The following is a 26,631-nucleotide window of genomic DNA, read 5'->3' on the forward strand; positions in this document are numbered from 1 at the left end:
CACTTCTGCTCTGACTCTTGTAAAGATGCAGAAAGTTGCCAGGGAAAGCTGGCAGAGAACAAAAGCCCCCCAAAACCAGTTTTCACTGAGCCTGTTCAACTCTGCCCAAACAGGGTTGCCTGAGTAATGGCATTCCCAGTTCCAGTCCCAGAAGAAAAGGCCTACAATGTTAAAGTCCCTATAAAACAGGTGCATGCTGTTTGGGTTGTGGTCAATAATTTCAACTCTGTACATTAAGCCTCACCCATACATGAGAAGGGAAATAATTAAGATTAGAGCAGAAATCAATGAATTAGAAACGAGAAACACAACCGAACACATCAATGAAACTAGAAGCTGGGTCTTTGAAAGAATTAATCAGTTCAATAAACCACTGGTCAGACTTATAGCCAAAAGAAAAGATAAAGGACCCAAATTAATAAAATTATGAATGAAATGGGAGAGATCATGACTAACACCAAGGAAATCGAAATTATTATCAGAAATTATTATCAATAGCTATATTCCAATAAGTGAAGTGACCTAGAAGAAATGGATGCTTTTCTGGAAACCTATAAACTACCAAGACTGAAACAGGAAGAAATTGACAACCTGATTAGAGCAATAACCAGTAAGGAGATTGAAGTAGTGATCAAAAACCTCCCAAAAAACAAGAGTCCAGGGGCTGATGGATTCCCTAGAAAATTCTACCAAACATTCAAAGAAGATATAATATCTATTCTATGTACCCCTGGGGACAAAAATATATGTTTATAAAAAATAAAAAATTAAAAAAATATATAGAGAAACAGAAGGAAAACGTCCAGACTTTTTCTATGAAACAAACATTACCTTGATCTCCAAACCAGACAAAGATCCCATTAAGGAGGATTTCTGACCTATATTCCTGATGAACATGGATACCAAAATTCTCAACAAGATCCTAAATAATATAAATATGACTCTTTATCTTGATTAACAGCTTTCTTATGTAATTAGCTGCTCCCTTATTGGGGGCATAGATATTTACAATTGTTAGATCATCTTGGTGGATAGTCCCTTTAAGAATTATGTAGTGTCCTTCTGTATCTCTGACTAGTCTTTAGTTTAAAATCAAATTTATCTCATATGAGAATCACCAACCTGACCTTCTTTTGAGGGTCCATTGGCATGAAAGATGCTTCTCTATCCCTTCACTTTCAGTCTGGGTGTATCTTTAGGTTCAAAGTGGGTCTCTTGTAGACAACATATGGATGGGTCCTGTCGTTTTATCCAATCTGCAACCCTGTGCCATTTTATGGGCACATTTAGGCCATTCACATTGACAGTGATTATTGATAGATATGTTTTTATTGACATCGTGTTACCTTTGAAGTCTTTCTTGCTGTAGATTGTCTCTATATTTCTGTTCAATGCTATTCTTAGGATTTTTCCTCTTTTATATTTTTATATCCCCCTTAATATTTCCTGCTGTGTTGGCTTGGTGGTTGCATAGTCTTTTAAGCCTTGCCAGTCTGGGAAACTCTTTATCTCTCCATCCATTTTGAATGTCAATCTTGCTGGATAAAGTATTCTTGGCTGCATGTTCTTCTCATTTAGTGCCCTGAATATATCTTTCCAGCCCTTTCTGGCTTGCAAGGTCTCTGTGGCAGGTCTGACGTTATTCTGATGGGCTTTCCCCTGTAAGTAAGGAGCCTCTTTGACCTAGCGGCATTCAAGAGACTAAAAGTATCATCTACCATTATCAGGTGGGATTTATCCCTGGGATGCAAGGGTGGTTCAACATTCACAAATCAATCAATGTGACAGAACACATTAATAAGAGAGAAGAACCACATGGTCCTCTCCATGCAGAAAGAGCATTTGAGAAGATACAGCATCTTTTCCTGATTAAAACTCTTCAGAGTGTAGGGATAGAGAGGAAATATTCCTCAAGTTCATAAAATCTATGTATGAAAATCCCACAGCAAATATCATTTTCAATGGGGAAAAGCTGAGAGCCTTTCTCTCAGGAACACAACAAGGAAATCGAAATTATTATAAAAAATTATTATCAATAGCTACATGCCAATAAGTTAAGTGACCTAGAATAAATGGATGCTTTTCTGGAAACCTATAAACTACCAAGACTAAAACAGGAAGAACACTCCTGCCACTATTGTTCAACATAGTACTGGAAGTCCTAGCAATAGCAATCAGACAACAAAAAGAAATAAAATGTATTCAAACTGGCAAAGAAGAAATAAAAATCTACCTCTTTGGAGATGACATGATACTTTGTGTGAAAAACCGAAAAGACTCCACCCACAAATTGCTAAAATTCATATAGCAATTCAGTGATGTAGCAGGATACAAAATCAATGCACAGAAATAATTTGCTTTCTTATACATAACAATGTAACTGTGGAAAGAGAGAATCAAGGGGCGCCTGGGTGGTTCAGTGGGTTGAGGCCTCTGCCTTCGTTCGGCTCAGGTCATGATCCCAGGGTCCTGGGTCAGAGCCCCACATTGGGCTGTCTGCTTGGCGGGGAGCCTGCTTCCTCCTCTCTCTCTGCCTGCCTCTCTGCCTACTTGTGATCTCTCTCTCTGTCAAATAAATAAATAAAATCATAAAAAAAGAAAGAAAAAAAGAAAGAGAATCAAGAATTGATTCCATTTAAATAGCACAAAACCCATAAGATAACTTGGAACAAACCTAATCAAAGAGGTAAAGGATCTATACTCTAGCAACTACAGAACACTAAAGAAAGAAATCGAAGAATACACAAAAAGATGGAAAAATATTCTGTGCTCATGGATTGGAAGAATAAATATTATTAAAATATCTATGCTGCACAGAAGAATCTAAAATACCATTGATCAAAATACCAATGGCATTTTTCCAAGTGCTGGATCAAACAATTCTAAAATTTGTATGGAACCAAAAGACCCAATTCGCCAAGGAAATGTTGAAAGAGAAAAACAAAGCTGTGGGTATCACATTGCCCAATTTCAAATTATATTACAAGGCTATGATCACCAAGACAACGTGCTACTGGCACAAAAACAGACACATAGTCCGCTGGAACAGAATACAGAGCCCAGATATAGACCATCAACTCTATGGTCAAATAATCTTTGACAAAGCAGGAAAATATATCCAATTAGAAAAAGTCAGTCTCTTCAATAAGTGGTGCTAAGAAAATTGGACAGCTAAATAGGGAAAAGTGAAATTTGAGCATTCTTTATACCATACACAAAGATAAACACAAAATGGATGAAAGACCTCAATATGAGATAGAAATCCATCAAAACCCTAGAGGAGAACATAGGCAGTAATCTCTTTGACATAGGCCACAGCAACTTTATTCAACACATCTCCAAAGGCAAGGGAAACAAAAGTGAAAATGAACTTTTGGGTCTTCATCAAGTTAAAAAAGCTTCTGCACAGCAAAGGAAATAGTCAACAAAACAAAAAGGCAACCTGTGGAATGAGAGAAGATACTTACAAATGACACTACAAAGGGCTGATATCCAAGTTCTATAAAGAACTTCTCAGACTCAACACCCAAAAAACAAAAAAAATCAAGTTAAAAAATGGGCAGAGGACATGAACAGACATTTCTCCAAAGAAGACATATGGATGGCTAACAGACACATGAAAAAATGTTACTGGCAGTGATCTGGGAAATTCAAATCAAAACCACATTAAGATACCACCTTATAAAATTAGAATGGCAAAAATTAACAAAAGAAGAAACAGCAAATGTTAGCAAGGATGTAGAAAATGGGAAACCCTCTTACACTGTTGGTGGGAATGCAAATTGTTAAAGCCACCTTGGAAAACAGTGTTGAGGTTCTCAAAAAATTACCCTATGGCCCAGTAATTGCACCACTGGTTACCTATCCCAAAGATACAGATATAGTGAAAAGAAGGGTCATATGCACCTCGATGTTCATAGCAGCAATGTCTATAATAACCAAACTTTGGAATGAGCTGAGATGCCCTTCAACAGAAGAATGGATAAAGAAGATGTGGTCCATATATACAATGGGATATTACTCAGCCATCAGAAAGGATGAATACTCAACTTTTACATCAACATGTATGGGGATGGAGGAGATTATGCTAATTGAATTAAGTCAAGCAGAGAAAGTAAATTATCACATGGTTTCACTTATTTGTGGAACCTAAGGAATAGCATGGAGGACATTAGGAGAAGGAAAGGAAAAATGAAGGGGAGGGGAAATCAGAGGGGGAGAGGAACTATGAGAAACTATGGACTCCAAGAAAAAAACTGAGGGTTTTAGAAGGGAAGAGGTGGGGCGTTGGGTTAGCCTGGTGATGGGTATTAAGAAGGGCACATATTTCATGGAGCACTGGGTGTTATATGCAAACGATGAATTGATGAACAATACATCAAAAACTAATGATGGGGGAGCATAGGTGGCTCAGTGGGTTAAACCTCTGCCTTTGGGGAGAAGTAGCAAGCTGAGACTGCTTCAGCTAGCCGGAGATCAGCTAGATAGCTTATCTAAAGATTGCAAACACCTGAAAATCCATCGGCAGATCGAAGAGAAGAAGAACAGCAATTCTGGAAACAGAAAAACAACCACTTTCTGAAAGGTAGGACCGGCGGAGAAGTGAATCCAAAGCGACGGGAAGATAGACCCCGGGGGGAGGGGCCGGCTCCCGGGAAGCAGCGGAGCAACCGCGCACAAAATCAGGACTTTTAAAAGTTTGTTCCGCTGAGGGACATCGCTCCAGAGGCTAAACCGGGGCGAAGCCCATGCGGGGTCAGCGTGGCCTCAGGTCCCGCAGGGTCACAGAAGGATCGGGGGTGTCTGAGTGTTGCAGAGCTTGCGGGTATTGGAACGGGAAAGCCGGCTACAGAGACAGAGCCGACAGTAAGCTCACAGCTCGGTGTTACCTTGAACCGGTCGCAGGCTCGGTGAGCTCGGAGCGCGGCCGGAGGTCAGGCAGACGGGAGTAACTGGGCGCTGTTCTCTGAGGGCGCACTGAGGAGTGGGGCCCTGGGCTCTCGGCTCCTCCGGGCCGGAGACCAGGAGGCCGCCATTTGTATTCCCGTCCTCCGGAACTCTACGGAAAGCGCTCAGGGAACAAAAGCTCCTGAAAGCAAACCCGAGCAGATTACTCACCCCGGCCCCGGGTAAGGGTGGTGTAATTCAGCCTGGGGCAAAGACACTTGAGAATCACTACAACAGGCCCCTCCCCCAGAAGATCAACAAGAAATCCAGCCAAGACCAAGTTCACCTACCAAGGAGTGCGGTTTCAATACCAAAGAGAGCAGCAGAATTCCAGAGGAGGAGAAAGCAAAGCACGGAACTCATGGCTTTTTTCCTGTGATTTTTTTTAGTCTTGCAGTTAATTTAATTTTTTCTTTTTCATTTTTTTTTTTTTTCTTCTCGCCTTCGGGTAAAATTTTTTTTTTTAACTGTTACCTTTTTCTTTTTTAACGACTTTTTACTAGTTTATCTAATATATATATTTTTTCTTTTTTACATTTTTCTCAGGTGTTTTCTTTTTTTAAAATTTTTTTTCCTTTTCTTTCTTTTTTTTTTCTTTTCTTTTTTCTTTTTTTCTTTCTTTCTTTTTGAACCTCTTTTTATCCCCTTTCTCCCCACTCACGATTTTGGATCTCTTCTAATTTGGTTAAAGCATATTTTCCTGGGGTTGTTGCCACCCTTTTAGTATTTTACTTGCCCCTTCATTTACTCTTATCTGGCCAAAATGACAAGACGTAAAAATTCAACACAAAAAAAAAGAACAAGAGACAGTACCGAAGGCTAGGGACCTAATCAATACAGACATCGGTAATATGTCAGATCTAGAGTTCAGAATGACAATTCTCAAGGTTCTAGCCGGGCTCGAAAAAGGCATGGAAGATATTAGAGAAACCCTCTCGAGAGATATAAAAGCCCTTTCTGGAGAAATAAAAGAACTAAAATCTAACCAAGTTGAAATCAAAAAAGCTATTAATGAGGTGCAATCAAAAATGGAGGCTCTAACTGCTAGGATAAATGAGGCAGAAGAAAGAATTAGTGATATAGAAGACCAAATGACAGAGAATAAAGAAGCTGAGCAAAAGAGGGACAAACAGCTACTGGACCACGATGGGGAGAATTCGAGAGATAAGTGACACCATAAGACGAAACAACATTAGAATAATTGGGATTCCAGAAGAAGAAGAAAGAGAGAGGGGAGCAGAAGGTATACTGGAGAGAATTATTGGGGAGAATTTCCCCAATATGGCAAAGAGAACGAGCATCAAAATTCAGGAGGTTCAGAGAACGCCCCTCAAAATCAATAAGAATAGGTCCATACCCCGTCACCTAATAGTAAAATTTACAAGTCTCAGTGACAAAGAGAAAATCCTGAAAGCAGCCCGGGAAAAGAAGTCTGTAACATACAATGGTAAAAAATATTAGATTGGCAGCTGACTTATCCACAGAGACCTGGCAGGCCAGAAAGAGCTGGCATGATACTTTTAGAGCACTAAACGAGAAAAACATGCAGCCCAGAATACTATATTCAGCTAGGCTATCATTGAAAATAGAAGGAGAGATTAAAAGCTGCCAGGACAAACAACAACTAAAAGAATTTGCAAATACCAAACCAGCTCTACAGGAAATATTGAAAGGGGTCCTCTAAGCAAAGAGAGAGGCTACAAGTGGTAGATCAGAAAGGAACAGAGACCATATACAGTAACAGTCACCTTACAGGCAATACAATGGCACTAAATTCATATCTCTCAATAGTTACCCTGAATGTGAATGGGCTAAATGCCCCTGTCAAAAGACACAGGGTATCAGAATGGATAAAAAAACAAAACCCATCTATATGTTGCCTCCAAGAAACTCATTTTAAGCCCGAAGACACCTCCAGATTTAAAGTGAGGGGGTGGAAAAGAATTTACCATGCTAATGGACATCAGAAGAAAGCAGGAGTGGCAATCCTTATATCAGATCAATTAGATTTTAAGCCAAAGACTATAATAAGAGATGAGGAAGGACACTATATCATACTCAAAGGGTCTGTCCAACAAGAAGATTTAACAGTTTTAAATATCTATGCCCCCAACGTGGGAGCAGCCAACTATATAAACCAATTAATAACAAAATCAAAGAAACACATCAACAACAATACAATAATAGTGGGGGACTTTAACACTCCCCTCACTGAAATGGACAGGTCATCCAAGCAAAAGATCAGCAAGGAAATAAAGGCCTTAAACGACACACTGGACCAGATGGACATCACAGATATATTCAGAACATTTCATCCCAAAGCAACAGAATACACATTCTTCTCTAGTGCACATGGAACATTCTCCAGAATAGATCACATCCTCGGTCCTAAATCAGCACTCAACCGGTATCAAAAGATTGGGATCATTCCCTGCATATTTTCAGACCACAATGCTCTAAAGCTAGAACTCAACCACAAAAGGAAGTTGGGAAAGAACCCAAATACATGGAGACTAAACAGTATCCTTCTAAAGAATGAATGGGTCAACCGGGAAATTAAAGAAGAATTGAAAAAAATCATGGAAACAAATGATAATGAAAATACAACGGTTCAAAATCTGTGGGACACAACAAAGGCAGTCCTGAGAGGAAAATATATAGCGGTACAAGCCTTTCTCAAGAAACAAGAAAGGTCCCAGGTACACAACCTAACCCTACACCTAAAGGAGCTGGAGAAAGAACAAGAAAGAAACCCTAAGCCCAGCAGAAGATAAATCATAAAGATCAGAGCAGAAATCAATGAAATAGAAACCAAAAAAACAATAGAACAAATCAACAAAACTAGGAGCTGGTTCTTTGAAAGAATTAATAAAATTGATAAACCCCTGGCCCGACTTATCAAAAAGAAAAGAGAAAGGACCCAATAAATAAAATCATGAATGAAAGAGGAGAGATCACAACTAACACCAAAGAAATACAAACTATTATAAGAACATACTATGAGCAACTCTATGGCAATAAATTTGACAATCTGGAAGAAATGGATGCATTCCTAGAAACATATAAACTACCACAACTGAACCATGAAGAAATAGAAAGCCTGAACAGACCCATAACCAGTAAGGAGATTGAAACAGTCATTAAAAATCTCCAAACAAACAAAAGCCCAGGGCCAGATGGCTTCCCGGGGGAATTCTACCAAACATTTAAAGAAGAACTAATTCCTATTCTCCTGAAACTGTTCCAAAAAATAGAAATGGAAGGAAAACTTCCAAACTCATTTTATTAGGCCAGCATCACCTTGATCCCAAAACCAGACAAGGATCCCACCAAAAAAGAGAGCTATAGACCGATATCCTTGATGAACACAGATGCGAAAATACTCAACAAAATACTAGCCAATACGATTCAACAGTACATTAAAAAGATTATTCACCACGACCAAGTGGGATTTATTCCAGGGCTGCAAGGTTGGTTCAACATCCGCAAATCAGTCAATGTGATACAACACATCAATAAAAGAAAGAACAAGAACCATATGATACTTTCAATAGATGCTGAAAAAGCATTTGACAAAGTACAGCATCCCTTCCTGATCAAAACTCTTCAAAGTGTAAGGATAGAGGGCACATACCTCAATATCATCAAAGCCATCTATGAAAAACCCACCGCAAATATCATTCTCAATGGAGAAAAACTGAAAGCTTTTTCACTAAAGTCAGGAACACGGCAGGGATGTCCATTATCACCACTGCTATTCAACATGGTACTAGAGGTCCTAGCCTCAGCAATCAGACAACAAAAGGAAATTAAAAGCATCCAAATCGGCAAAGAAGAAGTCAAATTATCACTCTTCGCAGATGATATGATACTATATGTGGAAAACCCAAAAGACTCCACTCCAAAACTGCTAGAACTTTTACAGGAATTCAGTAAAGTGTCAGGATATAAAATCAATGCACAGAAATCAGTTGCATTTCTCTACACCAACAGCAAGACAGAAGAAAGAGATATTAAGGAGTCAATCCCATTTACAATTGCATCAAAACCATAAGATACCTAGGAATAAACCTAACCAAAGAGACACAGAATCTATACTCAGGAAACTATAAAGTACTCATGAAAGAAATTGAGGAAGACACAAAGAAATGGAAAAATGTTCCATGCTCCTGGATTGGAAGAATAAATATTGTGAAAATGTCTATGCTACCTAAAGCAATCTACACATTTAATGCAATTCCTATCAAAGGACCATCCATATTTTTCAAAGAAATGGAACAAATAATGCTAAAATTTATATGGAACCAGAAAAGACCTCGAATAGCCAAAGGGATATTGAAAAAGAAAGCCAACGTTGGTGGCATCACAATTCCGGACTTCAAGCTCTATTACAAAGCTGTCATCATCAAGATAGCATGGTACTGGCACAAATACAGACACATAGATCAATGGAACAGAATAGAGAGCCCAGAAATATACCCTCAACTCTATGGTCAACTCATCTTCGACAAAGCAGGAAAGAATGTCCAATGGAAAAAAGACAGCCTCTTCAATAAATGGTGCTGGGAAAATTGGACAGCCACATGCAGAAAAAATGAAATTGGACCATTTCCTTACACCACACATGAAAATAGACTCAAAATGGATGAAGGACCTCAATGTGAGAAAGGAATCCATCAAAATCCTTGAGGAGAACACGGGCAGCAACCTCTTCGACCTCTGCCGCAGCAACATCTTCCTAGGAACAACGCCAAAGGCAAGGGAAGCAAGGGAAAAAATGAACTATTGGGATTTCATCAAGATCAAAAGCTTTTGCACAGCAAAGGAAACAGTTAACAAAATCAAAAGACAACTGACAGAATGGGAGAAGATATTTGCAAACGACATATCAGATAAAGGACTAGTGTCCAGAATCTATAAAGAACTTAGCAAACTCAACACTCAAAGAACAAATAATCCAATCAAGAAATGGGCAAGGGCATGAACAGACATTTCTGCAAAGAAGACATCCAGATGGCGAACAGACACATGAAAAAGTGCTCCATATCACTCGGCATCAGGGAAATACAAATCAAAACCACAATGAGATATCACCTCACACCAGTCAGAATGGCTAAAATCAACAAGTCAGGAATTGACAGATGCTGGCGAGGATGTGGAGAAAGGGGAACCCTCCTACACTGTTGGTGGGAATGCAAGCTGGTGCAGCCACTCTGGAAAACAGCATGGAGGTTCCTCAGAATGTTGAAAATAGAACTGCCCTATGACCCAGCAATTGCACTATTGGGTATTTACCCTAAAGATACAAATGTAGTGATCCAAAGGGGCACATGCACCCGAATGTTTATAGCAGCAATGTCCACAATAGCCAAACTATGGAAAGAACCTAGATGTCCATCAACAGATGAATGGATCAAGAAGATGTGGTATATATACACAATGGAATACTATGCAGCCATCAAAAGAAATGAAATCTTGCCATTTGTGACAACATGGATGGAACTAGAGCGTATCATGCTTAGCGAAATAAGTCAAGCAGAGAAAGACAACTATCATATGATCTCCCTGATATGAGGAAGTGGTGATGCAACATGGAGGCTTAAGTGGGTAGCAGTAGAATAAATGAAACAAGATGGGATTGGGAGGGAGACAAACAATAAGTGACTCTTAATCTCACAAAACAAACTGAGGGTTGCTGGGGGGAGGGGGTTTGGGAGAAGGGGGTGGGATTATGGACATTGGGGAGGGTATGTGCTTTGGTGAGTGCTGTGAAGTGTGTAAACCTGGTGATTCACAGATCTGTACCCCTGGGGATAAAAATATATGTTTATAAAAAATAAAAAATTAAAAAAAAAAAACAAAAAAAAAAACCTCTGCCTTTGGCTCAGGTCATGATCCCAGGGTCCTGGGTTGGAGCCCCACATCAGGGTCTCTGCTCAGCAGAGAGCCTGTTTCCTCCTCTCTCTCTGCCTGCCTCTCTGCCTACTTGTGATCTCTGTCTCTCAAATAAATAAAATCTTTAAAAACAAACAAAACAACTAATGATATACTATATGTTAATTAACATAATAATAAAAAAGTAAAGATACATTGTCTTGAAAACAAAATCTGGAGGAATGTTGAAACCTTCAACTACTAACCCTTCCTCCCTTGTCCCCAAAAATCTCTCATATATATTGAACTATCCTTGAGAAGTGAAGTAATATTGTCCTGGAATTGGTAGTACAGATTAATTCGGTACTTCCTTGGTTGCTGAATATGCATTAAGACACACACAAAAAAATAGAGCTACTCATCATTTATTGTGTAAATAAATGTCTTGCATTATTTTTAAGTGACTTAGTGTTGAAGCATTGCAGTTTTTGGTGTCTCCCAGATGTGAAGTAAAAGATCCAAGACATTCATTAGTTTTGAAATGTCATTTACAGGGGAAGAACATAGAGACTCTGTACTTAAGAGAGTGATAATTCACACATGTATTTTTGGATTGTAATTTGAGGGGATGGGAATAATGTTTTTATTTAGGGCATGTATTTCTAAGAATAAGCATAATATGTTAACAAGGCAAGACAGACTCAGAATACTACTTTCTCTCCCTTTTCTCCAGAATAAGCTAATGACATCATTTGGGGTTATCTCTTTGCATTATCCCCTCTTTGATAATCAGAGCCCCTTTTTGGTAGAGTAATATAGATGTCATTTGAGTGCACCCACTCCTGAGATGTTGGCTCACATTCCCTATGCAAGGTTCATACACTGCAATTGACCCCCTGAGCTCTGATGTGTGCCAGGCTTCTGTCCTCTCAGACAGTCCCCAGGTGGAGGGCACAAAGATTTCATTTAGCTTGAGATTTTTGAGCTTTTTCAAGAGTAGGACTGTTGATGAGGTCACTGAACAGTCTTGGAAGGGTCCTTGGCTGAATACTTTGTTGTATGCTTTCTTTCTGCATGTGCTGTACAACAAGGAGCAACCCTTTTGGCATGGACTTTCCTCTCAAATATTTCTAACAGAGTGCCTGGCATGTAATAAAGCTCAAGAAATAGTATTTTTTCCTCTTTTTCCTGCATGAAACTTATTTAAAAAAAAAAAAGAACTACAGGGAATTTTTAGGAAAGTGAAAGTCCATTTCTACCTGAGGTGAGGATGAGAAATGTTTTGTGGATGAGGCTGATTTGAGCCAAGAACTGAAAGAAGAGTTTCACTTATTCATTTGACAGACGTGAGAGCCTACTTATTACATTTCAGGTACTGCTGCAAATGAGAATATGATGGCAACCAAAATCAAACACAACAGGTCATAGTCTGAGGAGGAAATAAACATTCATCAAATCAGCACATAGGTAAACATAATTTTATATGGCAAGTGACCTACATGCCCAAACTAATGCTGCAATCTAAATGTCAACCTTGAAAAATCCAGAACACAGCAGCTTTCTCTCCACCTTAAAGAACTGGTGAATCAACAACAAATCAAACCAACTCCACACATAAGAAGGGAAATCATCAAGATTAGAGCTGAGATCAATGAGGTAGAAACCAAAGATACAGTAGAATGTATCAATGAAACTAGAAATTGGTTTTTTGAAAGAATCAATAAGATCGATAAGCCACTGGCCACATAATCCAAAAGAAAAGAGAGAAAGCCCAAATTAATAAAATTATGAATGAAAAGGGAGAGATCACAACTAACACCAAGGAAGTAGAAATAATCATCAGAAGTTATTATCATCAGTTATATGCCAATAAGCTTACAACCTAGATGAAATGGATGCATTCCTGGAAAACTATAAACTCCCAAAATTGAACCAGGAAGACATCGACAAGCTGAATAGAATGATATCTAGTAACGAGATTGAAGCAGTGATCAAAAACCTCCCAAAAACAAGAGCCCAGGACGGATTCCTGGCGGATTCCCTGGGGAATTCTACCAAACATTCAAAGAAGAAATAACACCTATTCTCCTGAAGTTGTTTCAAAAAATTGAAGCAGAAAAAAAACTTCCAGACTCTTTCCATGAAGCCAACATTACCCTGATCCCCAAACCAGGCAAAGACCCTACCAAAAAGGAGAATTTCAGACCAATATCACTGATGAATATGGATACTAAGATTCTCAACAAGATCCTAGCAAACAGGATCCAACAGCACATTCAAAAGATTATCCACCATGACCAGGTGGGATTTATCCCTGGGCTACAAGGATGGTTCAACATTCGCAAATCAATTAATATGATAGAACAAATTAATATGAGAAGAGAGAAGAACCACATGGTCCTCTCAATCGATGCAGACAAAGCATTTAACAAAATCCAGCATCCGTTCCTGATTAAAATGCTTCAAAGTATAGGGATAGAGGGAACATTCCTGAACTTCATCAAATCTATCTATGAAAGACCCACAGCAAATATCATCCTCAATGGGAAAAAGCTTGCAGCCTTCCCGTGGAGATCAGGAACAAGACAAGGATGCCCACTTTCACCACTCTTGTTCAACATAGTATTAGAAGTCCTAGAAACAGCAATCACACAACAAAGAGAAATAAAAGGTATCCAAATTGGCAATGAAGAAGTCAAACTCTCTCTCTTTGCAGATGACATGATTCTTTATATGGAAAACCTAAATGGTGAAATAAATTATGTTCGATTTCATCTATGAAACCACAGAAATTGTTTCAAACAATGTAAAATGATTACAATACACTGGATATTTAAAAATGGGAGACAAGGGGCACCAGGGTGCCTCATTCAGTTAAGCATCTACCTTTGGCTCAGGTCATGATCCTAGTGTCCTGGGATCAAACCCTGAGTTGGGCTCCCTGCTCATCAGGAAGTCGGCTTCTCTCTCCCTGCTCTTGTACTCTTGCTCTCTCTCTCTCTTTAAAAATTAAAAGTGGGACATAAAAGTATAGGATATAATCCCTATTTTATAAAACAAACGCATGTTTGTCCATGCATAGGAAAGTTGATTATATACCACGTTGAGATTTTGAAGCATAGAGGATGTTCTCATTGAAGAGTAATGTTTTGGAGTGCTTGGGTGACTCAGTCAGTTAAACAGCTACGTTTGGCTCAGGTCATGATCTCAGGGTCCTGGGATTAAGTCCCACATCAGACTCCCTGCTGAGCAGGAGCCTGCTTTTCCCTCTCTTTGCTGCTGCCCCTGCTTGTACTTTCTCTCTCTGTGTGTCAAATGAATAAATTAAATCTTTTTAAAAAAGTAAAGAAAGAATAATGTTTTTTCCAGGAGACAAGTAGACCTGTTTTTCCATTGTTTGAATTTGCATTCAGAGCCTTTGCATGCTTCAATGAGGAACTGTTGGAGGTTACAGCATGGTTAGAGTCAAGGATCAAACCAGGCCCTTACTTATGACTCCTTCAAAGCCCAGACACCTTGACAAGGTTAAGGACGGGAAAGTTGAGTAACACTGAAAAAAGTGTCTGTGATATGTGTCGTGCGCTCGCCTACATGACTTCCCACACACTCCCCCTACAGAAGGAACAATGTGTTCAGGGTCATGAATTCCTAGTTGGTCCTTGTTGTTCTGTAACTCCAATAACCCACACCCTGGTTGATTGTCTAGCTAATGGCTTTACTCGAAACTACCTGGCATCACGAGGTTTGCTTGTAGTTAATGTAAACTTGTTATAGGAACTTGCAGTCATCTGACTAGGTACTGATGTATTACTCCTCCTGTTGTGGTCTGCCTTATAAATGCTTGTAAGATGTGGAGTAAAATTGGCACTGTTGGACATCATCTTCAGTGTCCCTCCTGCCCCCATCTCTTTGTCTCTTAATTTCTTTTCACCATCCTCTTAGCCCTCACATTTTCCTGGTTGATTTGTCGTGCTGGCTGCGACAAAGGAGCCTGCTTTTCCCTCTGTTTGCTGCTGCCCCTGCTTGTACTTTCTCTACGTGTCAAATGAATAAATTAAATCTTTAAAAAGTAAAGAAATAATAATGTTTTGCCAGGAGACAAGTAGACTTGTTTTTCCATTGTTTGAATTTGCATTTAGAGCCTTTGTATGCTTCAATGAGGAACTAAAGTTTTAACATGTATTCTTTCTCTTTTGGTTGCTTCTTTTTGGTTTTGATAGGGTAGGGAGTAAGGTGAAGGTCCTTGAGAAAACAAACATTAAAGTTGTGAATACAAATTCAAAGGGGTATATGCACCCCAATGTGGATAGCAGCATTATCAACAATAGCCAAGTTATGGAAAGAAACCAAATGTCTATCTACTAATGAGTGGATAAAGGAGATGCAGCATATTTTGTGTATATATATATATATATATATATATATATATATATACTTCCACCATACACACACACACACACACACACACACACACACACACTGGAATATTACTCAGCCATCAGAAAGAATGAAATCTTGCCATTTGCAATGATGTGGATGTAGCTGGAGTGTATTACGCTAAGTGAAATAAGTCAGTCAGAAAAAGACAAATACTACATTATCTCACTCACTTGTGGAATTTAAGAAAGAAAACAGATAAATACATGGGAAGGGGAGAAGAAAAAACGGAGAGGGGCACCTGGGTGGCTCAGTCATTTAAGCATCTGCCTTTAGCTCAGATCGTGATCCCAAGGTCCTAGGATTGAGCTCCCTCCTTGGTGGGAGTCTGCTCTTCCCTCTTCTCCTCACTCATGCTCTCTCTCACTATCTCTCTCTCTTTCTCTCAAATAAATAAATAAAATCTTTTTTTTAAAAAAGAAAGAAAAAATGGAGAGAGGAAAACAAGCCATAAATTACTCATAAGGACAGAAAACAAACTGAGGGTTGCTGGAGGGATGTGGGCAGGAGATGGGATAAATGGGTGATGGGTATTAAAGAGGGTATTTGTTGTGATGAACACTGGGTGTTCTATATAAGTGATGAGTCACTGAATTCTCCTCCAGAAACCAATATTGCACTGCATGTTAACTAACAAAATTTATACTAAAATAAATAAAAAGAATTAATGAACAAATTTGATAAAGTTGCAAGATACAAAATCAAAATTCAGACAAAAAGTTTTAAAAATTTTAAAAAATGAATTGTAAATAAAACATGCTCTCAGTTGTCTTATTTGTGTAATAATGAATTAATACATTATTACCTGGAATTTTGTCTGAGAAAACAAAAGAATGTCAGATTTTACCTTTGGAAGAAATCCAGCTTCAAGAAAATTTTGTTGTGAATTTTTCCTTTGAACCTTGAATGGATATGACAGATACTACAAAGTTCTAGTTCCAATCTTCTTCTGGAGCACACTCAGGGGAACTGTTCTTTCCTGACTACTTATAGTTAGGTGTGTCCCTGGGCCTAGTTCTGCCCAATGCTGAGGATCCTTTCTGATTCAGATTGTACAAAATGCCAGTAAGAGACCCACCCGCTCTGCTCATCCTTGTGAGGCAAATGTAGAAATATGTGCTGACATAAGGCTCCTTCAACTCAGGTCCCTGAGTGAACTACTGAGCAGAGACTCTTCAACCCCTCCTACTGCCCCCACCTAACACCACCCCAGGACCATGTTGGACATGTTAACATACATGAAAGATACACCTTTGTTGTTTAAGCCACTGAGATTTGGAGTGTTTATGGTTACCACAGTTAGCCCATCCTGAATGACAGAAACAGCAGCTTGAGCTCCTTACTGACACCGGCTCGTCCAAAGATCAAAAGAGCCTTCTAAATATCCAAGTTTTCTATTATGACAGATTTTCATGATGCGGCCATTTTCAGTGGACAGTGGAACTTTCTTTTAGAACAGTACACAACATTGCAGTAGGGAAGATTACATGAAAATGCCTGGAGAATGATTTCCTTCTGTGATTTCTAAAGACTGTGTGTATTTAGTGCCAAATGAAAAATTGCCAGACAACAAATGAAAAACTCAATCAAACATCTATGTGTTCTCAAATAGTATCGGGATCCTTCATGTCAGACAAAACATCTGGTTCACTGCTGAACTGGAACGTTTTGCAGTGGATATTTAGCATTGTCCATAAATAGGACTAAAGTCAATAAGGAAGTCTGAGTTTGGGCATAGAAATCCTCTGTTTGGTGAAGTGAACAAGAAATAGACATAAGCAGGAGGAGTCAAGATGGCGGAGAAGTAGCAGGCTGAGACTATTTCAGCTAGCCGGAGATCAGCTAGATTAGCTTATCTAAAGATTGCAAACACCTGAAAATCCATCAGCAGATCGAAGAGAAGAAGAACAGCAAACTGGAAACAGAAAAACAACCACTTTCTGAAAGGTAGGACTGGCGGAGAAGTGAATCCAAAGCGACGGGAAGATAGACCCCGGGGGAGGGGCCGGTTCCCAGAAAGCAGCGGAGCAAGGGCGCACAAAATCAGGACTTTTAAAAGTCTGTTCTGCTGAGGGACATCGCTCTAGAGGCTAAACCGGGGCGAAGCCCATGCGGGGTCAGCATGGCCTCAGGTCCCGCAGGGTCACAGAAGGATCAGGGCTGTCTGAGTGTCACAGAGCTTGCGGGTATTGGAACGGGAAAGCCGGCTACAGAGACAGAGCCGACAGTAAGCTCGCAGCTCAGGGTTACCTTGAACCGGTCGCAGGCTCGGTGAGCTCGGAGCGCGGCCGGAAGTCAGGCAGACGGGAGTAATTGGGCGCTGTACTCTGAGGGCGCACTGAGGAGTGGGGCCTGGGCTCTCGGCTCCTCCGGGCTGGAGACCAGGAGGCCGCCATTTGTATTCCCGTCCTCCAGAACTCTAAGGAAAGCGCTCAGGGAACAAAAGCTCCTGAAAGCAAACCCAAGCGGATTATTCACCCCAGCCCCTGGTAAGGGCGGTGCAATTCCGCCTGGGGCAAAGACACTTGAGAATCACTACAACAGGCCCGAATCCCCCAGAAGATCAACAAGAAATCCAGGCGAGACCAAGTTCACCAACCAAGGAGCACCGTTTCAATACCAAGGAGAGCAGCAGAATTCCAGAGGAGGAGAGGGCAAATCACGGAACTCATGGCTTTTTCCCTTGATTTTTTTTAGTCTTGCAGTTAATTTAATTTTTTTCTTTTTCATTTTTTTTTTCCTCGCCTTCTGGTAATTTTTTTTTAACTTTTACCTTTTTCTTTTTTAAGGTTTTTTAACTAGTTTATCCAATATATATATATTTTCCTTTTTATATATTTCTTATTTGTTTTCTTTTTTTTAATTCTTTTCTTTTCTTTCTTTTTCTTTTTTCTTTTTTTTTTTCTTTCTTCCTTTTTGAACCTCTTTTAATCCCCTTTCTCCCCCCTCACGATTTGGGATCTCTTCTAATTTGGTTAAAGCATATTTTCCTGGGGTTGTTGCCACCCTTTTAGTATTTTACTTGCTACTTCATATACTCTTATATGAACAAAATGACAAGACAGAAGAATTCAACACAAAAAAAAGAACAAGAGGCAGTACCGAAGGCTAGGGACCTAATCAATACAGACATTGGTAATGTCAGATCTAGAGTTCAGAATGACAATTCTCAAGGTTCTAGCCGGGCTCGAAAAAGGCATGGAAGATATTAGAGAAACCCTCTCAAGAGATATAAAAGCCCTTTCTGGAGAAATAAAAGAACTAAAATCTAAACAAGTTGAAATCAAAAAAGCTATTAATGAGGTGTAATAAAAAATGGAGGCTCTCACTGCTAGGATAAATGAGGCAGAAGAAAGAATTAGTGATATAGAAGACCAAATGACAGAGAATAAAGAAGCTGAGCAAAAGAGGGACAAACAGCTACTGGACCACGAGGGGAGAATTCGAGAGATAAGTGACACCATAAGGCAAAACAACATTAGAATAATTGGGATTCCAGAAGAAGAAGAAAGAGAGAGGGGAGCAGAAGGTATACTAGAGAAAATTATTGGGGAGAATTTGCCCAATATGGCAAAGGGAATGAGCATCAAAATTCAGGAGTTTCAGAGAACACCCCTCAAAATCAATAAGAATAGGCCCACACCTCATCACCTAATAGTAAATTTGACAAGTCTCAGTGACAAAGAGAAAATCCTGAAAGCAGCCCGGGAAAAGAAGTCTGTAACATACAATGGTAAAAAATATTAGATTGGCAGCTGACTTATCCACAGAGACCTGGCAGGCCAGAAGGAGCTGGCATGATATTTTCAGAGCACTAAACGAGAAAAACATGCAGCCAAGAATACTATATCCAGCTAGACTATCATTGAAAATAGAAGGAGAGATTAAAAGCTTCCAGGACAAACAAAAACTGTAAGAATTTGCAAACACCAAACCAGCTCTACAGGAAATATTGAAAGCGGTCCTCTAAGCAAAGAGAGAGCCTACAAGTGGTAGATCAGAAAGGAACAGAGACCATATACAGTAACAGTCACCTTACAGGCAATACAATGGCACTAAATTCATATCTCTCAATAGTTACCCTGAATGTGAATGGGCTAAATGCCCCTGTCAAAAGACACAGGGTATCAGAATGGATAAAAAAACAAAACCCATCTATATGTTGCCTCCAAGAAACTCATTTTAAGCCCGAAGACACCTCCAGATTTAAAGTGAGGGGGTGGAAAAGAATTTACCATGCTAATGGACATCAGAAGAAAGCAGGAGTGGCAATCCTTATAACAGATCAATTAGATTTTAAGCCAAAGACTATAATAAGAGATGAGGAAGGACACTATATCATACTCAAAGGGTCTGTCCAACAAGAAGATTTAACAGTTTTAAATATCTATGCCCCCAACGTGGGAGCAGCCAACTATATAAACCAATTAATAACAAAATCAAAGAAACACATCAACAACAATACAATAATAGTAGGGGACTTTAACACTCCCCTCACTGAAATGGACAGGTCATCCAAGCAAAAGATCAGCAAGGAAATAAAGGCCTTAAACGACACACTGGACCAGATGGACATCACAGATATATTCAGAACATTTCATCCCAAAGCAACAGAATACACATTCTTCTCTAGTGCACATGGAACATTCTCCAGAATAGATCACATCCTCGGTCCTAAATCAGCACTCAACCGGTATCAAAAGATTGGGATCATTCCCTGCATATTTTCAGACCACAATGCTCTAAAGCTAGAACTCAACCACAAAAGGAAGTTTGGAAAGTACCCAAATACATGGAGAATAAACAGCATCCTTCTAAAGAATGAATGGGTCAACCGGGAAATTAAAGAAGTATTGAAAAAAAGTCATGGAAACAAATGATAATGAAAATACAACGGTTCAAAATCTGTGGGACACAACAAAGGCAGTCCTGAGAGGAAAATATATAGTGGTACAAGCCTTTCTTAAGAAACAAGAAAGGTCTCAGGTACACAACCTAACCCTACACCTAAGGGAGCTGTAGAAAGAACAAGAAAGAAACCCTAAGCCCAGCAGGAGAAGAGAAATCATAAAGATCAGAGCAGAAATCAATGAAATAGAAACCAAAAAACAATAGAACAAATCAATGAAACTAGGAGCTGATTCTTTGAAAGAATTAATAAAATTGATAACCCCCTGGCCTGACTTATCAAAAAGACAGGAGAAAGGACCCAAATAAATAAAATCATGAATGAAAGAGGAGAGATCACAACTAACACCAAAGAAATACAAACTATTATAAGAACATACTATGAGCAACTCTACGCCAATAAATTTGACAATCTGGAAGAAATGGATGCATTCCTAGAAACATATAAACTACCACAACTGAACCAGGAAGAAATAGAAAGCCTGAACAGACCCATAACCAGTAAGGAGATTAAAAAAGTCATTAAAAATCTCCAAACAAACAAAAGCCCAGGGCCAGACGGCTTCCCAGGGGAATTCTACCAAACATTTAAAGAAGAACTAATTCCTATTCTCCTGAAGTTGTTCCAAAAAATAGAAATGGATGGAAAACTTCCAAACTCATTTTATGAAGCCAGCATCACCTTGATCCCAAAACCAGACAAGGATCCCACCAAAAAAGAGAGCTATTGACCAATATTCTTGATGAACACAGATGTGAAAATACTCAACAAAATACTACCCAATAGAAGATTCAACAGTATATTAAAAGGATTATTCACCACGTCCAAGTGGGATTTATTCCAGGGCAGCAAGGTTGGTTCAACATCCGCAAATCAGTCAATCTGATACAACACATCAATAAAAGAAAAAACAAGAACCATATGATACTCTCAATAGATGCTGAAAAAGCATTTGACAAAGTACAGCATCCCTTCCTGATCAAAAGTCTTCAAAGTGTAGGGATAGAGGGCACATACCTCAATATCATCAAAGCCATCTATGAAAAACCCACCGCAAATATCATTCTCAATGGAGAAAAACTGAAAGCTTTTCCGCTAAGGTCAGGAACACAGCAGGGGTGTCCATTATCACCACTGCTATTCAACATAGTACTAGAGGTCCTAGCCTCAGCAATCAGACAACAAAAGGAAATTAAAGGCATCCAAATCAGCAAAGAAGAAGTCAAATTATTACTCTTCGCAGATGATATGATACTGTATGTGGAAAACCCAAAAGACTCCACTCCAGAAGTGCTAGAACTTGTACAGTAATTCAGTAAAGTGTCAGGATATAAAATCAATGCACAGAAATCAGTTGCATTTCTCTACACCAACAGCAAGACAGAAGAAAGACAAACTAAGGAGTCAATCCCATTTACAATTGCACCCAAAACCATAAGATACTTAGGAATAAACTGAACCAAAGATGCACAGCATGTATACTCAGAAAACTATAAAGTACTCATGAAAGAAATTGAGGAAGACACAAAGAAATGGAAAAATGTTCCATGCTCCTGGATTGGAAGAATAAATATTGTGAAAATGTCTATGCTACCTAAAGCAATCTACACATTTAATGCAATTCCTATCAAAGTACCATCCATCTTTTTCAAAGAAATGGAACAATAATTCTAAAATTTATATGGAACCAGAAAAGACCTCGAATAGCCAAAGGGATTTTGAAAAAGAAAGCCAACGTTGGTGGCATCACAATTCCGGACTTCAAGCTCTATTACAAAGCTGTCATCATCAAGACAGCATGGTACTGGCACAAAAACAGACCCATAGATCAATGGAACAGAATAGAGAGCCCAGAAATAGACCCTCAACTCTACAGTCAACTAATCTTCGACAAAGCAGGAAGGAATGTCCAATGGAAAAAAGACAGCCTCTTCAATAAATGGTGCTGGGAAAATTGGACAGCCACATGCAGAAAAATGAAATTGGACCATTTCCTTACACCACACACAAATATAGACTCAAAATGGATGAAGGACCTCAATGTGAGAAAGGAATCCATCAAAATCCTTGAGGAGAATGCAGGCAGCAACCTCTTCGACCTCTGCCGCAGCAACATCTTCCTAGGAACAAAGCCAAAGGCAAGGGAAGCAAGGGCAAAAATGAACTATTGGGATTTCATCAAGATCAAAAGCTTTTGCACAGCAAAGGAAACAGTTAACAAAATCAAAAGACAACTGACAGAATGGGAGAAGATATTTGCAAACGACATATCAGATAAAGGACTAGTGTCCTGAATCTATAAAGAACTTATCAAACTCAACACCCAAAGAACAAATAATCCAATCAAGAAGTGGGCAGAGGACATGAATAGACATTTCTGCAAAGAAGACATCCAGATGGCCAACAGACACATGAAAAAGTGCTCCATATCACTCGGCATCAGGGAAATACGAATCAAAACCACAATGAGATATCACCTCATACCAGTCAGAATGGCTAAAATCAACAAGTCAGGAAATGACAGATGCTGGCGAGGATGCGGAGAAAGGGGAACCCTCCTACACTGTTTTTGGGAATGCAAGCTGGTGCAGCCACTCTGGAAAACAGCATGGAGGTTCCTCAGAATGTTGAAAATAGAACTGCCCTATGACGCAGCAATTGCACTATTGGGTTTTTACCCTAAAGATAGTGATCCAAAGGGGCACGTGCACCCAAATGTATATAGCAGCAATGTCCACAATAGCCAAACTATGGAAAGAACCTAGATGTCCATCAACAGATGAATGGATCAAGAAGATGTGGTATATATACACAATGGAATACTATGCAGCCATCACAAGAAATGAAATCTTGCCATTTGCGACAACATGGATGGAACTAGAGTGTATCACGCTTAGTGAAATAAGTCAAGCAGAGAAAGACAACTATCATATGATCTCCCTGATATGAGGAAGTGGTGATGCAACATGGGGGCTTAAGTGGGTAGGAGAAGAATCAATGAAACAAGATGGGATTGGGAGGGAGACAAACCATAAGTGACTCTTAATCTCACAAAACAAACTGAGGGTTGCTTTGGGGAGGGGGTTTGGGAGAAGGGGGTGGGATTATGGACATTGGGAAGGGTATGTGCTCTGGTGAGTGCTGTGAAGTGTGTAAACCTGGTGATTCACAGACCTGTACCCCTGGGGATAAAAATATATGTTTATAAAAAATAAAATATTAAAAAAAAGAAATAGACATAAGCAGAAGAAGAAGCATTAAATGTTTTGTTAAATGCTTTGTAGCTCCAGAAGTTGGGAGATTTATTCTCCTGATAAAAGATATCTCTTAAAAGTCTATTGTCAATAGTAGACTAGTTTTTTTTTTTTTAAATAGAAATTTTATCTCTCTTAAAATGCAAATATGACAGAGGTGGTCACAACAATTTGTCAAATATACGTGCAAATAGGGGCACCTGGGTGACCCAATCATTTGAGCCCCTGCATTTGGCCTCAGGTCATGATCCCAGGGTCTGGGATCAAACCCCACACTGGGCTCTCATCTCAGCAGGGAGCCTGCTTCTCCCTCTTCCCTTAGCTGCTGCTTCCCCTGCTGTGCTCTCTCTCCTCCATTCTCTGTGTCAAATAAATAAATAAACTCTTTAAAATCCATACATGCAAATCATGTAAGGAAAGTAATCTGGGTGTTTACGCTAGAGTAAGCTATAAACTAGGAAATGGATAATTAGAGAAAATTATGAAGAGAGAAAAGCAATTTCAGGAAATAAGCAAGAGCTCTTCAAATTAAGTGACATAGAGATTTCTCAAAGTTCTGTTCTTCCTACACAGACAAACACTTAATCTTTTTTCTCCTAAAATGAGATTTTTCTATAAAATGTGCAGATGGATTCTGGAATTCCTGAGAGAGGCAGACACACACCTAGATGCACAAAGACAGAGACAGAGACAAAGAGATGAGAACTTTTTTTCATAATCAAAGACACAGCATGTATGCTGTGAACAAGAAAGCTGATAAATAGTACTTTGTTGGGGGGGAAAGCATTGATGTTCACATGTTTATTTGGGCCGATTTTCCACAATTAACTGTGTCTTAGTGCTAGCCAATGATTTCTACTTTTTAATGGTCTGTTTTCCATAAATTGATACAGTTTAGAGAGGCAAGGAGTCCTGGTCTGCTTCATGACTGTGAGCCTTGTGTTCTGCCTGATGTCAGCAACATTTGTTCTGGGAAATTTGCTGCTTCATTGCTGTTGGCCTCACAACAGGATCACAACATACTTCAAGGTCATATACAGTGTTCTCTGGAACGAAGTAGAGGAAACCCCATTTCCTGCTAGAATCAGTTGAGCTTCTGGTACAAAAAGTCACTATTGGCTACAACCTCGTGTGTGGCTCTGGAACTCTCTGAGGGAACTGGTCCAATCAGACATGGATTTGGAGCAAGAATTGGCCTGTTGTTAATTTACTTGGCCTCATGCTGATGAATAATAATGACTTATATGTCATAGATTTTTATCTGATGGGAGCATAAAAGGCTTTAAATCCCCATATTCCCATCAACCCCTTTGCAACTAACTGAAACTTAAAACACTGGCATTTTGGGGGCACCTGGGTGGCTCAGTGGGTTAAGCCTCTGCCTTCTGCTCAGGTCATGATCCCAGGGTCCTGGGATTGAGTCCCACATTAGGCTCTCTGCTCCGGAGGGAGCCTGCTTCCTCCTCTCTCTCTCTGCTTGCCTCTCTGCCTACTTGTGATCTCTCTGACAAATGAATAAAAAACAAAAATCTTAAAAAAAACCTGGATTTTCCCCCTATTGTTGCTTCAGATAGCTATTTAATAGAAAATATGTGGAAATGGCTGGATGCAGATAACACTTCAACTGACTTGATAATAATCAGATTCCTGCATCCCTTCCTTCAAATCACTGAGGACAATTGTTCAGATTGATAGTTTCACATTGTATGTCTCAGTGTAGTTAACCCAATCTCATCACTGTTATTAAGTATTAAAACTCGTGAAGACCTATTTCTCCACCTCCTCCTCTTCTCGCTTTGTTTTTCCTTGTGAGCAACCCACTGCTGCCTATAGACTTATGCTGGTAATAAATGTGTTATTATAGCCAGCAATCATTTTTTCCCTTATTTTTTTCTTTTCAATATCCAGTGTCAGTATCAATTCCCCACCTTAGGTCATGAGTGTCCTATTACTTCTGATCTCCAAACTTCATTATCAATATATTGATCATTTGGCTTTCTGCCTATGGGAGACAGTCTTATTTGAACTTCTTGAGTTTCTACATGTCTTTCTGGGTGAGCCAAGACTGCAAGTCCCTATTACCCAGGCCATTTCTCATGTTTGTTTATGCAGCTGGGAACCTGCGAGAGGAGGTAATATTTGGGTGTAGAGCATAGTAGCTTGCTTCTTGCTAAAAAAGAAATGGATTCCTCAAGCTCCACTGATGCTTGCTTTGTTGTGAATAATAAAGTTATTTGTTTCTGACCCAAGATCTTGTGTCTCTGCTAAGCACCTGGGAAACTGTTATGGGCTAACTTTATAGCCTATAAGTGGAATAAAACCAAATCTATATCCACAGTCTATACCACCTGGATTGCTTTTATGTATGTGCTTTTGCCCCCAAATAGTAAGCCCTTTAAGATCAATAGTCTGAGTCCTCTTTGCACTGCCTTTCATAAACTTCAATAAACATTCAGGAAGTGTTCAGTGGCTATGGTGATATCAACTTATATCATGAGGGGATGGAATTTTGATATCAACACAACAAGGATATCGTGGCAACTTGTAATGCCATAAGAGGATGCCACTCCTTGCTTTCCCCTTACTCACCCTAACTCATGAAGTAGATGATACCATGTTGTGGAGAGATTTTTCTGTAGGAAACAGATGTGAGGAACTAGACTGTAATGGAAAGATGCTGGGAATATCACAAACAGGGTTACTCCACCCTTCTGTCCCCACCCTAGCAACAGAAAGCTTCAGCAGAACAGTCATTTGCCATGAAGAAGAAAAGCTCACTTCAGGAAAAAACAAGGCACAAAAAGAAAACAAAAAAGAAGAAGTAGGAGGAGGACAGTGAATGGAGCTGCTTCTTCTCTATATTAGTACAATAACAAATCTTTGTCTCTCTCTGTACCGTTTACTGAGGAGGAACTGACAGCTTTCTTTGAACTGAAAACCATCATATGGCTTCCAAAGGAGTTCAGTAGGTGCAAAGATTCTCTGACTAGTAAATTCCTTTATCTTTTTGAGGTAGGAAAGTACTCATTTCCCTGTCAAGTAAATATATGAACTAATTCCTTCTCATTTAACCAGACATATTTTTTTTTTATTTTTTAAAGATTTTATTTACTTCTTTGACAAAGAGAAACAAGGAGAGAGGGAATATAAGCAGGGGGAGTGGGAGAGGGAGAAGTAGGCTTCCCATTGAGCAGGGAGCCCCATGCAAGG

This window comes from Mustela nivalis (assembly GCF_964662115.1).
Source record: "Mustela nivalis genome assembly, chromosome: 2".
NCBI lineage: Eukaryota > Metazoa > Chordata > Mammalia > Carnivora > Mustelidae > Mustela > Mustela nivalis.